This window comes from Ambystoma mexicanum, chromosome 5q (genome assembly GCF_040938575.1).
Source record: "Ambystoma mexicanum isolate Mex_15411 chromosome 5q, UKY_AmexF1_1, whole genome shotgun sequence".
Taxonomy (NCBI): Eukaryota; Metazoa; Chordata; class Amphibia; order Caudata; family Ambystomatidae; genus Ambystoma; species Ambystoma mexicanum.
The window spans coordinates 362,365,774-362,382,016 of record NC_090933.1 but is presented as its reverse complement, the minus strand read 5'-3'; the positions used below and the strand labels follow the sequence as shown (position 1 = coordinate 362,382,016).

General features: G+C 50.4%; 1 protein-coding gene across 2 annotated transcripts in view; it reads left to right on the top strand.

Moving 5' to 3' along the window:
• The window catches only part of SMCHD1 (structural maintenance of chromosomes flexible hinge domain containing 1), a 3,133,956-nt gene that overhangs the window by 3,078,241 nt on the left and 39,472 nt on the right, over positions 1-16,243 (top strand). The gene's annotated exons all lie outside the window — the stretch shown is intronic.

Here is a 16,243-nt window from a genome sequence, read left to right as displayed (position 1 = left end):
TGAGGATCGCTTCTTTGAACGCTTCATGCGTTCCCCTCAGATAAAGGGGCTCCTGAAGGACATTCTGAAGGAGGTCATCCCGGAGGTGGCGCCATCCCGGCCCCATCCTCTGGGTATTCTTCCCATTCCTCCTCCGCTCCCACTACCGGTCCCTCCTCCGTTTCAGGCCCTATTGGTCATACTGACCCCTCCACCTCCTCCTGTACCACCAACAACTCCCCCTCAACAGCTGTTAGACTTGTCTATGGCTCCGGACTTCGTGGGTGGGAGACACCCCTCCGGCACCTGTGTCCCAGGGCTCGGATTACCCTGGCCCCGTGAAGATGGGGGCGATGACGGCGAGGATGAAGATGAGCCCTCGGCATCCGTTAAGTCCTTTCATGACCGCCTCCAGGGTCTGGCGGAGTTCTTGGGGTCCCTCATCCTGAGGAAGCCCCCCAAGAGTCGGGTGTTCTTGCAGAGGTCTTGGGGAAATGCTCCCTGACCTGGTTTGGCATTCCACTCCAGAAGGATGTGCGGCAGGTGGTGTGGAAGGTCTGGGACAAACCCAGGGCCAATGCCCAGATAAACAGCAAGTTGGACAGCCGGTTCAGGCTGACGTACGGGGAGCCAATCCTCCTTGCCTCCCACCCGCAGCCTCATTCCTCAGTGGTGGCCATGACCGTGTTATATTCTAAACTATCGTCTTTGTCGTATTCCTCCATGGGAGCCACCTCCAGTTTCCTCTCCAAGGAGGACAAAGTCCTCAAGTCTTTGGGAAAGCACTGTTACTCCATCTCAGGACTGCATCTGCGGCAGGCCATCGCGGATGCCCTCTTGGCCACGGCTAACCAAAAGCTGTGGCGGGAGCTCAGAAAATTTCTGCCCGACCCCCCTTCACACAAACAAGCCTCTTTTGAGGGCATGTAACTTTTTCATTCGTCCACCGATGACGAATTGACGAAGAAGAAAACCTCCACTCATACCGCCAAGTCCGTGGCCATCCTGACACACCCGGGTCAGAAATCCTTCCCTTAATCCCAGGGTAGGACCGAGTTCAAACCCCAAACTTTTTCAGGCTTCAAGGGTTTCATAGACCGCAGTACATGGAGGCCTGACAGGTCAACCAGCGACAGCAGCAGAGGACGTTGCGCAGATTTTTCCACACCACCTCCTCTGCCCCTGCCTCTGACACCAAGAAGCAGTGACATCAGGGTCGGGGAACACAGTTCTCCTGTGGGGGAGCCATTTGGCTCTGTTCCAGGACACCTGGAAGCGTCCTTTCAGCAACCAGTGGATCCTATCCATAGTCTCCACGGGCTTCATTCTTCCTCTACCATCCTCTCCTCCTCTTCGTCAGATCGGGTCCCCGGCTCTTTTACAGGAGATCCACTCTTGGAGATGCATGCGATTGAACCGGTTCCTCTTATAGACAGGGCTTCGGTTACTATTTCAGGATTTTTGCAGTACCCAAGAACAACCAGGCTGGCCCGAGGGTAGTCCTGGACCTATCATTTCTAAATATGTCTTTACCACTGGAATGCTTCAAGATGATTACTTCTGCGCATATCGCCAAGTGCAGGGGACTGGATGTGTTCCCTGGACTTCAAGGAGGTGTTCCTGCATGTACCCATATATCAATCGCATCAGAGGTTTCTGCGGTTCATGATTGTCTTCCCACTTTCAGTACAAGGTGCTGCCCTTCGGCCTGCACTTGGCTCCTCGTGTCTTCACGAGGAACAACACAGTGGCGGGCCTCCTCCACTTGGAGGGCCATCATCTATACCATTACTTGGACGACTGGCTGGTGAGGGCGGGGTCACCTGAAGGGGTGGTGCACTCCTGCCAGAGACTGGCAGCTACCCTTCATCAGCTGGCGTTCTGGCGTGGTGGTTCCAGTACATTCTGGGCCTGATGGCCTCCTGCATGCTCACTGTACACCACACTCACCTCAAGATGAGACGCCTCCAGCTCCACCTGGCAACCAATTGGGATCAGGTGATGGGGTCTCAGTCGGACAGGATCCCAATACCACCGCTGCTGCTGCCCCATCTTCGCTGGTGGCTGATAGACGGCAACATTTTATTAGGATCCCCCTTCACCTGACGGAAGCTTGCCCTGGTGGTGATGATGGACTCCTCTCTTTCGGGCTGGGGGCTGCTCTGGAGGGCTACGCATTTCATGGCGCATGGTCCAGGACGGAAGCCCTCCTGCATATCAACCTGCGTGAGCTCAGTGCAGTGGGCCTGGCCCTCAGAGCATTTTTGCCCCCCCCCTAACCTCCACAGGGACAGGTCTGTTCCGGTCAGGATGGACAATTCTCCTACAATGTTTTACCTGAACAAGCAGGGTGGGACTTATCGCCCCCCCCCCCCCCTCCTCTGCATAGAGGCGGTATCGATCTGCGAATGGGCCCTGACAGAGGGGATTTGGATTTCAGCAGTCCACCTCCCAGGGGACAGCAGTGCAGAAGCAGGCTAATTGAGTCACTTGGGGTTCAACACCTATGAGTGGGAGTTGCACGACGACTCCTTGTTCCTCCCTGTTCCAGTGTTGGGGTTTCGCAGACCTGGATTTGTTTGCATCCCTTCAGAATGCCAAGTGCCCCCATATTGTTTCATGGGCAGCTTGGGGGGGGGCTCACTCGGAGATGCCTTCCAGATCTGTTGGCACGGCCGCAGGTGTTATGCGTTCCCGGCCACCCCTCTGCTCCAACGGACTCTCTGCCACTTCCAGGCCTCCGTGAGCTGCAGCCTCATCCTGGTTGCCCCCCACTGGCCTTCGAGACCCTGGTTTTCAGATCTGCTGCACTTGTGCTCCCAGGTGCCTGTCCATCTTCAGATTCCCAGCAGGGGCTTCCTGACGCAGCAGGATGGGGCAGTGTAACATCCGGACCTGGTCAAACTGAGCCTGGCGGCTTGATTGCTGATCAGCTGAAGCTTCAGCACGCTCAATTTTCGGTTGACAGTTGGCACATTCAGCAGCCCAGGAGACCCTCAACCTGGTCCCTGTATAAGAGCAAGTGGACTAGGTTCTGCCATTGGGCTCACAACATGGGGCTGGACCCTGTCACCTGCCCTCTGGATGATGTACTGGCCTTTTCAGCACACCTGGCTCGTTCTGGAGTTCAGGTGGGTACTTGCCGCGCGTATTTGGCAGCCATCGGGGCTTACAAGATTTCCCCTGAGCATGTGTTTTCTGCAGCCAACCGGGTGGTTAATTATTATTATATGCCCACCTTAAAGGATTGTCTAGCCTTTTTCCTCCGTTGCATAGACCACATCCGTTCAACATGGTTCTTGCAGCTTTGCAACGCAAGCCTTTCGAGCCGATGGCTTATGTGGACATACGCTTGGTGACGCTAAAGACTGTTTTATTGGTAGCTCTCACCTCTGCTCGTAGGGTTAGTGAGCTCCAGGCGTTGTCTTCAGGTGAGCACTTCACCACGTTTCACTACGACATGGTCATCTTGCGCACTCACCCAAACGTCTTGCCCATGGTGGTCTCTCCATTTCATCTGAATCAAGAGATCTGCCTGCCGTTGTACTTCCCGAACACGCAGTCGGAGGCAGAGAGGGCTCTGCATTCCTTGGACCTTAAAAGGGTCCTTAAGTTTTCTCTCTCTCTGACAAAGTCCTTCAGGAAGTCTGAGGCACTGTTTGTGACCCCGGCTTTATGGCTTCCATCGCCCGTTGGATGGTTCAGGCCATTTCGGAGGCGCATACGGCCATGGGCAAACATGTTTCTGAGGGGATTCATGCTCATGCGGTCAGAGCCAAGGCCACGGGCGTTGCGTTTCAGACACGCTCCTTCGAATGTCATCAGCAAGACGGTTACTTGGGCCACTCAGTTGGCCTTCAGTAAGCACTATTCATTGGGCACCAGCTCGAGGCATGATGCAGAGTTTCGTCAGGCAGTTCTGAAGAACCTTTTTGCGTCATCCTAGATATAAGGCATCACAGCTCCACCCTATCTTACTTGTTCGGTCGAATCGCCCACAAGAATGGAGGAAAGGAGGCGGGACGTATGAGTAATTAAAGTTACTCAGCATAGTGACTAGAGTACGTATAGTCCCCTTTCCTTCATACGTCCCACTCACCTTTCCCTGCTAGTATGCCAAGGGCTAATATGTGTAAGTGTAGCCAGGTATCTAAGCATCCGATGTGTTCAAAGGGGACTGAGGTGAGGTGCCAGAAGGGCAGAGCCTCGTGGGTCATTCCCATGCCCGAGACTGCCCCCCAGTGCACTATACTAAATTTAAAGGGGAAGCTACATTTTTCGCTGCCAAAGGTACCGGTACCGTCCTCATGTTGGGGGACTCCCACAAGGATGTGGGAAAGGGGACTATGGACTAAGAGTACTCTAGCCACTATGGTGAGTAACATTTAATGTTTGAGCTAATCAGCAGTTCTCAACATTTTCTTCAAGATGTCGAATCCAAAAGCATCGAAGTTCAAAAGATGCGAAGCAAAGATGTCGCTTACCAACCCACACTGTGTTTGTTGGAAGAATTATTATTATTTTTTTTTACTTTTATTTTTGTTGACAGAGACAGAAAGCGTACACACATACATAGGAGCAGCAATAACACATTTGGAACACATATACATGAATACAATGGGCTTACATGCAAGAGTAAGGCAACAGTGGTCAAATAGCGACACATCATGGAGCACCATCATCTCAAACGGTTAACGGAGAGGGCTGGGAGGACTCGTCCATAGAGGAAGTATCATTTAGGCTATTCAGATAGCTGTTGAAAGCAGACCAAATATTATGGGCACGGGAACGGGTCGGGAGCATACCCAGGAATTCTTCCTCACAGTTTCAAGACCATGTGAGCAGATTCAACCATTTCTGGTATGTAGGGGGGGACGGCTCTTCCAACATTGAAGAACAAACTTCTTGGCTACAACACAGCTCACGTTCAAGAACTTAAGCATGTCCCTAGGCCCCCCAGGTCCCCACACCCCAAACAGGACCCCCATCGGGTCGGCTCGACAACAGAATCAGTGATTGCAGACAGTGTGTCTATGATCTTACTCCAGAATGTGGCCAGCGCTGGACAGTTCCAAAACATGTGAAGATGGTCTGCACCCTCCGCACTGCAGCGGGGGCATAGCCGTGGATCAGAGTGTGCAAACCTCGAGATTTTACATGGAGTGTAATACAGCCTGTTGAGCAATTTATATTGTATGGTGCGGTAACGGAAGTTCAGGGACACCCTGTTAGTATGAGAGCACATCTTTTCCCACAGTTGGTCAGTGAGTTCCACCTCCAGCTCGGAGGCCCAGTCGTCCCGGGCCCTGGACGGTTGGAGAGAGGAGTAGTCAATAACAGTTTATACAATGAAGAGACCACCCCTCGGGCGCCATCCGAGTTGGCGATATAAGCAATTCCAGGGGAGTCCTGGGGCTCATTGGGGAAGTCAGGCCATGCAAAGCGGAAAGCAGCGCAGAGCCTGTAAAACTGCAGAAGCTCCATAACGGAGCCCGAGTGTCCCGGCCTCCATGTCTGTGGTGTTATAAACCGCCCTTCTGGATAAAAATCAGTGAGGGCATGGTATCCCAGGGCCTCCCAGTGTCGTGCCAGGGCGATGTCATGTGTGGGTTCCAGCCCAGGAAGGTTCCAGGCAGGGAGCCACTTGTAATACGGGTACTGTTCGTCACAGGTTGTAAACATCTGGGCTCAGGCCTGCACCGTGGTCCAGAGCGGATCAATGGGCGAATCCGGTTCATACCTTCTGTCTAGAATCAAAGAAATTACATTAGTGCCTGCTGCTGCCAGAACCTCCAGCTTGACATGAGGACGGGGTGGGGGCCCAGGATACCAGTACGATGCAAACTGTGCCTGGGATGCCGTCCAGTATCGTAGCAGGTCCGGGGCTGTAAAGCCCCGTCTGTCGTATGGCAGAGACATGTCTGACCACTTCTTACGCACCGCACCAGAGTGCCATAAGAATTGGGCAAGCAATTTGGGTGGCCAGTCATAATTATGAAAAAAAAATGCCGACAGACAAAAATGTCGACAAAAAAATGTCGAAAAAAAAAATGTCGACGTTTGTTTTTTTTAATTATATATTTATTTTAGGGGTTCGGGAGTTAAAAAAAAGGGAAAAATTTTTAAAAAAAGGGGGGGGTCAGGGGGGAACCCCCCCATTTCGAAAAAAAAATGCATTGAAAAAAAAAGGCGACTTTTTTTTCGACATTTTTTTTCGAAATTTTGACTTTCGACATTTTTGTTGTCGAAATTATCACTATGAACCAGCAATTTGTGCAGGTTCGCAAAGTATCTCCTACCCGGCCAGATGGGGACATTTCCGAAAATGTATAGTAACTTAGGAAGTAGGATCATCTTCACCAGTGAGAGTCTACCAGCTAGTGCTAGTGGAAGGGCGCGCAATTTTGGCCTCGGCTTGCTCCGCCACAGCCCGATAGTTGTCTGCAAGTAACAAATCTTTGGTCAGGGACACCTGGACTCCCAAGTACCTAATTCCTTGCGGGGACCAACGGAGCGGGTACTCAGTGGTGGGTTGTATCGTGGAGCTAGTAAGGGGGAAGATCTCGGATTTAGTATAGTTTATAGTGACCCCCCGGAGTATGTACCTATGCGGATGATATCACGTAATAATTGGGTCGAGATGAACAGCTGGGTCCCTTATGAAAAGCAACACATCGTCCGCGTACAGCGAGACAATCTCCGGGGCGCCTTTCAGCCGTATCCCCTTGCCTGCGTGCCGTTCCCTGATATAGTCGGCCATTGGCTCTATCGCCAGGGTGAACAAAATTGGGGAAAACGGGCATCCCTGTCGGGTGCCTCTAGAAAGAGGGAACAGAGCGGACGTCTGGGAGTTAACTCAAACCCTAGCCACCGGGGAAGTGTACAGCAACTTAATATATGCTATCATGTTTGGCCCTATACACATAGTCTCCAATACCAGCCAAGTATTTTTACAAGACACCATATCAAAAGCCTTCTGGGCATCTAATTTGACCGCCACTGCACTTGCGCCCTGGTCAATGCGGGCCATGACATTGAACAGCCTTCTAATATTGTGGGACGTCAATCTCCCTGGAACTAACCCTGATTGATCGTCGTGTACCATATAGGACATGACCGGGAGAAAGCAGCTAGCAGTCACTTTGGCAAAGATTTTAGTGTCCAGATTCATTAATGAGAGGGGCCTATAAGATCCACACTCATCTGCAGGCTTACCAGGTTTAAGCAGGACCGTAATGACGGCCTCACGCAGTGTCGGAGGAAGGCTGCCGACCCGGAGCGATTTGTTCCAAACTTCCAGCAATTTGGGGGCCAGAATGGCCACGTGCTCCTGATAGAACTCTGCTGTTAGCCCGTCTGGACCGGGTGCTTTTCCCTTGGGGAATTTGGATATCGCTTCAACTATTTCATCAAGGAGTATGGGGGAAATCTAGTTGGTCTCTGGTAGCGGGGGAGATGATCGTTGTAGGGATCTGCTAGAGGAGGTCACGCATTTGGGACTCACTATGCTCAGGGGGCTGAGAGTGTAGTTCTGCGTAGAAGTCCGCAAAGACTTCCAGAATTTGTTGATCGGTCCATTGTTCCGATCTCAAGCTGTCCTTAACGCTAGTGACCTGCGCTGGACCCCATTCACCCCTAGCCACTGCAGCCAGCGTCCTGCCAGGCCTGTCCCCTTCGCCATATTTGCGAGCCGCCTTTGGGCGACTGAAGTATTGAACTTCCCTGGTGGCTTGTTCATTAAAGAATTGGAGCTCCTCACTGATTCGAGAGAGAGTGGCCGGATCAACGGATGTAGGGTGCACGCTCTCTAGGTTGCGTAATTTGGATTCAGAGCAGGTAAGAGCTGCTCTTATGGCTCTGAGAACTCCCGCCTCCCTCGATATGGACATTCCCCCGATGAAGACTTTGAAAGCCTCCCAACGGACCCCTAGGGAGGTGGACTGGGGTGAGTTAAGCTCAAAGTAGGACTGTATGTCGAACAGAATATCCGCCTTGAATACTATGTCCTGCAGGGCCAACGACTTGAAACGCCATGAGTTAAGAGTGCGGGCAGGGACTCCTAAATCTACAGATAACCGAATAGGTGAGTGGTCCGATAAGGTGCATGACAAAATTTGAGTTTCAACCACCCTCCCCAGGAGCGTGCTAGACAAAAGGAACATATCGATTCTGGAGGAGCTGTCATGCACAGAGGAATAATGAGTGTATTCACCCATCTGCGGATGCAGTACCCGCCAAGTGTTTCGAACGTCAAGTGTCGTACTGTGCGCCAGGAGTCCACGTGCCGCATTAGAGAGCAGTCTGGGGGCAGTGCCCGCGGTGTCCAATATGAAATTCATGTCCCCACCCCAGATAATCTGTACTCCCACATATCCCAATAATATAGATACCACCCGGTCGATAAAGGTGGGAGAGTCCACATTGGGGCCATACGTGTTAACCAGCAAATATTCCCTGTTAGCTATTGCGCGATGCAGGATAACATATCTTCCTTCTGAGTCTATATAGTTCTTGTGGAGTACAAACCTGAGCGACCTATGTACCATCTTCACTACCCCTCTGGCACGGGACGAGTAGGAGGTGAAATATCTATGGGGACCCCATGACGGTGCCATGCACCTGGCCAGATGGCCCTCAGAGTGTGTTTCCTGCAAGAGCAGTATTTACAGCCATGCCTGTTGGCGTGGGCCATGATACTAGGGCTTTGGTGTAGTTGCTCAAACCCCGGACATTCCGGGACATCACTATTGTCGCCATTTCAGAAGACTAGGGTACATCCCACAACCTTTGTCGAAACTTACACAGTGGATTAAGAAAGCCCCCGCGGGGGTGCCCCGAAGTCGTGCGATCCACCAAACCGCCCCCGTCATTTACAATACAGTTCCCCAGTATCCTCAACATTACCACCCCCCACCCTCACTGACTTGCAGTGGAAATTACCCCCCCCACCCAAAAAACATGTGCCACCAACTGAACCAGTGCAGGTGCCACCAGGTGACTCGACACTCCCTGAGCAAGGGAGGTCAGAGGACACTATCCAACAGGGATATGTCCACATTCCGGCCCAACTGGGGCCAACCAACAATAATACCAAACCAAACATGAACATTTCAATCGCAGTGAGGTGCGCTGTTGCCATGCGGACGGCCACTTGAATATTGCGTAGGATGGCAGTAGCCGTCAGGTCAGATTGTGCAGTAACCGGATCACAGGTCAGGTCTCGACTTCAGCCGTTCACTGATGGGACCAAATGGTAAAGATGAAGTGGCAAAAGGTCTTGGTCGGTCCCATGCTCTGAACGAAGAACGAAGATTAATGTCCAAGGGACCCAGGGTAAACCCCAGGCCGGCCGACCATACACGGGATTTAGATCGCTGAGGTTGCAGTACATTATTGCCATTGACACATTCTAGTTGAGAGAAGGAAATTACTAGATAGATCAGACCGCCCCAGGGTACATGCATGAGGTCAGTCCTCACCGTCGCGGGCACCATCCGGAGCATGGGGCGGGATGTGTGCTTCAATAAATTTCACCGCCTCTTCAGGCACAGTAAAGAAATACAGTTTGCCACTGTGCGTAATCTTAAATCGTGCGGGGAACAGGATGGCATATGGGACTTTCCGTTCCCAAAGCAGTTTCTTGATCCCGAGGAATTGGCGTCTCTCCTGTTGCACTGCTATCGAGAAATCAGGGAAAATTCTGATGGTATTGGCCTCAAGGCTTAGGTCTCCCTTTTCACGCGCCAGACGGAGGATGAGGTCCCTATCACGGTAATTTAGAATCCTAGCAATGATAGGCCACGGGATGTCGCCCGGCTTGGGGCGTGGTTAGAGAGCTCGATGTGCGTGCTCCACTGTAAAATAGGGTGAGAGATCCGGATTGCCAAGGAGTTCTCTGAGCAGGGCCTCAATTGCGTCCTCCATGCGCCCCTTCAGAGCGTTTTCAGGGACCCCAATAATTCGTAGGGAGCGCGACTCCAAGTCATCACATTTTGCTTTCACGGTTTTCATGTTGCGTGACAGCGAGGCAACTGTAGTCTGCAGGGTCTGGATATCATCCTCGGTTGTAGATATTCTATTCTCTGCATCTGTGATCCTGGTGGCCGCCTGATCCACACGCGTTTTCAGGGAGGCAACATTGGCATTAATGTCATCTAGTTTTTTGTGGAATGAAGCAAAGTTCTTGGCCATAGTTTCCATTAGTGTGGTCAAGTCAGGGGCCACCGTCCAGGGGTGAGGGTCCGGCTCAGAGCCCTCCTGTAGAGATGAAGAGGGCCAGATTACGCCCTTGCGACGGTCCTAGCAAATTTGTCCATGCCCCCCTCCTTCAAGCTCCCTCTGGATTTGTTGGGCATCACCGGAGCTGTTTCCGGCGGCTTAGGGGACCCAGGCAGGATAGGGGAGCCGCGGGCACAGTACAGACCAGGGGGCAAGAGGAGTGCCAAGTGTGCCGAGTTACTCAGGGGCAAACAAGGCTAGGCAGCCGGCTCAGCAATACAGGTAGTCCCCCGAATGAAAAGTATGGCCGTTGCGGTGCGGGGGCCCAACCCTCCTGCAGGTCAAGGGGGTAATGCGCCAGGCCCCGTGGAGCAGGCACCTCAGATGGAATGGGTAGGGAGGTGAGAGTTTATGACCCCACCAGTTCAGGGGTTCCATTCCTCCAGTCCCCTCTTGATGGGGGGGCAGGGGTGTTGCACCGCGCAGTCCGGTGCCGCAGTGGCCAAGTCCGGTGAGATGACCAGTGTGTAGGCCTTCCCTGGAGCCCCCGCCGAGGTGGACAGTCAAGATGGTGCCCCCACCCCCTCAGGACAGGGTGGGAGGCCTCTCAGAGCTTCGAGGCTGGACGATGGGGGCCAGAGTGAGAGTACCGCCGGTGGCACAATGCGGGCACTCCCACCTTCCGCACCTCACCTGGCGTCCGGGGGTCCCAGGAACGTGAGCCGTGATGTCCAGGGGGCAGCCAGGCTCCAGCCCAGCCGCCGCACGGCGAGGAGACTGGGCACGCTCCGGCGCAAGCATCCGCGGCGGCCTCCCGCGCAACAATGCACTCCTTAGAGGGCCACCAGAGCCGATGGCAGGGTCCCGATCCAGCCGCCCGGGACCAGGCGCCCACCGCAGGCCCCAGCGGAGAGGTACCACACGGGCACCCGGTCTCGCGGCCGCCAATCGCCCCAATGGAGAGCCAGCAAGGAGGAGGAGACAGTGGGCCGGCCGCACGCGCAGGCCCCTGCAGGCCGCCAGTCAGCCGGGCGAGGAGTCCCGTTTCCAGGCTTCCCGTGGCCGATTCGAGCGGGGATCAGAGCGCAGCTGGAGCACAGTGGTGATTCCTCTAAATATAGGGCTGCAAATTCGTCAGGAACCTCAGTTGTAGTCGGATTTTCAGCCAGGCCGCACGGAGCTCTGAGACTAAGCAGCCATCTTGGGCTGCTCAACAGCGCCACCTCTGTTGGAAGAATTTAAACTTAAAATGATTGTCTTTCAGATTCAAGCCATTTCAAGGAATACATTCAGATCCTCACAAAGGGTTTTTATTAGGGGAATCTAGGATAGCAGATATGGGTGATTACCTAAAAGACACAGGCAGGCTTGACAACTATAGTAAGCTCAACCTAATGCAGGCAAATCCTTATGACCACCCAAATGCCTCTTATAGATTGGTGATGTCAAAGGTGTCAGAATACCTAGGTTGGACTCAACCAACGAGACCGGTCACAGAGTATGATCTAATCATTATTCTCTATAAAGGTCCACCTTAGGAACATGTTTTTACCGTTTCATGGAGCTTTGAAAGACCCACTTCTGAATATTTAGCCAAAAGCATGCTCATCACCAGCTGCAAGGAAAAATGTGATTAACAAATTACAGATCGGCTTCTACAGAGTGGGTCTTTCTGTTCGAACACCCTAGCCCCGAAGGTTTGGTGGTCAAGGCTGCCATTTCAGAAGTGAGGTTGAGTGCCTACATATCTCTATCTCCAGATAGGGTTGATAACTAATATGATGCAGTTGCGTAAAAAGTGTGTTTACATCGGGTAGAATGGCCCTTCGGACCATCAATGTGACTGGCATGTTGGTGAAATACGCCCACACCTTGTAGGCAGTGATTTCAGAGGCAGCAGAACATATACCCGAGGGGGAAATGAGAATTGGGGTTAAAGACCTGGTCACAGATGGGAAAGAGGCAGTATGCCAAGCATTAAAGTCAGGGCTTGACGTCACAGACTGCATTGGAAGAGCTTTGGGCATTAGTCATCAGAAGGTTTTCCTGGCTGAGGAAGTCCGGGTTTGACCTGAATGTCCAATCAGAGCTCCTGTCCACGAAAACCACTTATTTGGGCCAAAAGCTCAGAAAGCTTCAGGCTTCTAAAGGCTTCTAAAGCTGCTGCAAAATGTTTAGGTGCAAAAGTATGCCAACAGCTAGTGCAATCAATTATGCAGGCTTGTAGGTGGTGACCTTTGTAATACTTAAGAGGGACAGAGGCCAACCCACTGCAAAGCAAGCTCAGAGAAGTTTCACTAACACAAGAAGGGGCAGAGGGGAAAAGGGACTGCAGTCCTCTAAGGTCACTGTCCCCTCAGGATCACCCACTGTTTCAAAACCACTTTGAGGCGTTCTTGCATGTCTCTGCAGTGGGAGGAAGGTTTAGCCCTGATGCTGGTGGTGTTTTTGCCTTCAATACAGGCAAAGGCCGTCCTGATCATGACAGATAACATGATGGCTATGCACTACCTCAACAAAACTTCCAAGCCGAGAAACATTACCATCCTCAAGAAAACGCTACTCTCTGCCGTAGATTCCTCATCACCCTCCCATCCATCCCGCTATGAAAGTGGTCTGCAGTTTATATTTGGTTGTCCTCTTCTATTGGGGTCACCTTATGATGTGTTAGGCACAATTTGAGGCCTTTCTGTTGTAATGCCGTTAGTGACTTTCAGTGCAATCCTGTTCTCATAAAACAAAAATGTAAAACACATTTTTGTTGGCTGTTTGAGCCCGAATCTCCGAATTCTTCCCCCGAGACTGCTGAGCTCAAGGGCGGGGGTGCGGAGAAACTGAGGTACGGAGGTATTGTGATGTGGTATGTTGGTATGTGTACGGCAGCCAACGTCACGTACTGAGTGACTAGTGGCACAGTTGAATCAAGAGAGGAATGACAGTCAAGTCGTACTACGCCCCTTGTCGAAAAAACGTTTCAGAACAGCTGACGCTGGATTTGATATCTATCTGATGAGGAATCTGCAGGACAAGAATCCATAGAAAGAACATTACTGGTAAGTAATTTCCCCATTTCAATTATCTCTTTTTTTAAGTTCAAGATTGTGGGGTACCTTTCCATCACTCAAAGTCTATAGTTTTCCCCCTCTTGAATATTTTATAGTTCATCTGTGATTTCTGATCTATTGTGTGTTCTTTTTTTATCAAAAGAGCCATGTTCCTTCCTGTATATAAATAATGATTAGATACAACCAACTCTGCTTCTCCTTTGAAATCCTGTAGTTGTTGCTGGTATCTCCAAAGAGAGTTGCAGCTATAACGGGGGTTTCTCTTCACTTTAATACAAAGCCAACAGAGCTGGCCCACCCCAGTTTCCACAGATGAGCATAAGAGGACCCCCCCCACCTTCCTTTACTATGTCTTTAAGTCTTCCCTCTCCACCGCTTCTTCAATCCCGCTCTGACATCACGCTGCATGCTCAGTCCCACTTTGGGTTTAACCCCTTCTCAACAGGGGTCTCGCATGTGCCTCCTACCTTGGGCTTAGTGTGCCTTCTCATTCCTTCCTGCCATTGCTTACTTCCAGCTCATTATCCCATGGTGATTTCTCCTGACTGTCAACCTCCTCTTGAGAACTTTCTCCTTAAGCCTCCTGATGTCTCCCTCCTTCCTCTCAGGACATATCCCTGCTACCACCTCCTGATATATCCTTCCTTCCATGAGCCAATGTTTCTCTTCTTCCCCGCTTGTCTCCAGTCTACTCTGCTGTCTCCCGTGCCTCTCCAAACTCCTTCCTTAGCCTCCTTCCTAAACTCCAACTTCCTCCAAACATCTGACACAACGTTCTCCAAATGCCCACATCTCCCCTTCCTGCAAAGCCCTTGTTATACTCTAGTGACTCCTCCCCTGGGGCCACTCTGAGTATAAGGGCATGCACATAGGTTTCATTATTAGTGCTTTTGTGTGATTGGCTATTGCGAAATTGCTCTTTACGCTTAGGTGTAGCATGTGTCGTTGTGTGAACGCTGAACAGCAGCTTTAAAAAAACGGTCCACCATTTTGCATTCTTGGTGTGAGTCCTTGCACACCAGCGGCGTCCACGAGCCGCAAGAGCAACATTTGCAACGGGCGTTTGGAGTGTTTGTGAGTTGTTGCCATTACTCCTAAGAGGGCTGGCCCCAATATCCAATTGAGCAACGCTTGCGGAGGTTGTACACTGTCCGGCTCAAGGTTGTGCCCCGCTTGGCAATGGCCAGTAGTATTTTTAGGTGACGTGCGACTGTCTCGGGACAGGGCTAAGTGACAGTGACCAGGGGACCTTCTCAATACAGCTACTGGTGCCATTTTCCACTGACTCTGGAAAGTGCCTGGCCCCCCTGGTCTTCCCTTCAGATGTCCTCTGAATAAGGCAGGGTGCTTTGTCACACCTAGTAATATTTGCCTGCCAAAGAAAATACTTAAACAAGTGCAGGTGGCCCCAAAACAGGTCAGCTAGACTAGTATTAGGCCTACAAAGATTTGATCACATTACATCTGCCTTGCAATCTCTGCATTAGGTCCTTATGCAGTAAAGGATCACTTTTAAGACTTTGTACTTGATGTATAGAGTGTTCTATGCTTGATGACCCAAATATCTGTGAAGAACAACCTAGCCATTAAAGCTCTGTCAAAATTTGAGCTTTACCAGAGGAAGCAAAATACCCTCCTGTTTCAACAAAACAAACCATTTGGAAAAGAAAAAGCAGAGTAGCCCTCGATCAGATGCCTGTACAGACAACTGACTGAGCACAGGATTAAAGCAACTGTAGTACCACTTTAAATTGTAAAAGGGTATGAAATCCATCCCATCAAGCAATTCTTTGTTATTCCTGTTCTTCCTCGTTCTCCCACCTGCCATTTTTCTGCCCTCGTGAATTTGACAGGCAGGCAGAGTGCACCACCAAAGGACTCGCCAGATGAATTTAGGGAAAGGATACTAAAAAGGCAAAAAAGTAGTCAAACTGCATCACCAAATGGCTCACTGAATTTCTGCAAGACTGGAAAGAGTTTCATTTAAATCCAATAATTAACTGAAGATTCAACCAACTCCTTGGAGTTCATACCAATAGGAACATATGTCAGGAACATATATAAAAGGAACAATTACCAAATGTGAATCTCATGGAGCTTGAACAGCTAAAGGTGTGTTTTATGGAACATTCCAAGACCAAAAAAAGAATTTGAATGCACTAGACGAAAGACCTGGAGCAGAATGGGACAAGCATTGAGACAACAAGATCATCACCTAAATTCCTGGAGGAAAATTCAGAAAGTGATGTTATGATGGATGGCTGAAGGAAACTATTTAGTGACATTCATGGGGCCTTGGCAGAAGGTGTCATTCGCATTGAGAAAGTGTGCATAGTAGGCAGACCTAGGCAGGTTGAAAAGCAAAGCCCTAGTTACATAATAGACGAGAAGTCTCTGTTCCCACTGAAAATGGAGACAATATGGGAAGCAAAGGAACCAACAACATTCAAATTCATGAGACATTAATTTATGCTCTTCTACCCCTTTAAAATGCAATTCACTGGAGCATATCAGAGATTGATTTAGAAAATAATTATGTATAGATGCCATTTATTCATCCTGACTGCTGTTTTAATTAAAACAAACATTACACAGCGATCTGTCTTGAAGAAGAGCAGAAGATATGTTGACAGATGAAGCTAAGGAAACACTCAAGTGAAAAGTGAAGAAACAGCATGGCTATGCGAACAAAAGAAGAGCACAAACCGAAATATACGAGCCAGTGAAGAGCAAACTAACTGAAGTGCTCCAGTATTAATTAAAAAAAAAATGCTCTTATACGAACAGGATATACAAATAGTAAAGCATATATCCTAAAGTAATACACAACAAAAGTCAATACCCAATGGAAGCTGGCCACAATTGTGCAACAATTTTTCCTCTGTCAGCATACTGTTGTTGCATAAATGTTAACTAATTTTAATTTTGGAATGTTGTAATATTCCAGAGATTGTGGTGGTTGTTTTAAGGAAGGGGCAGGA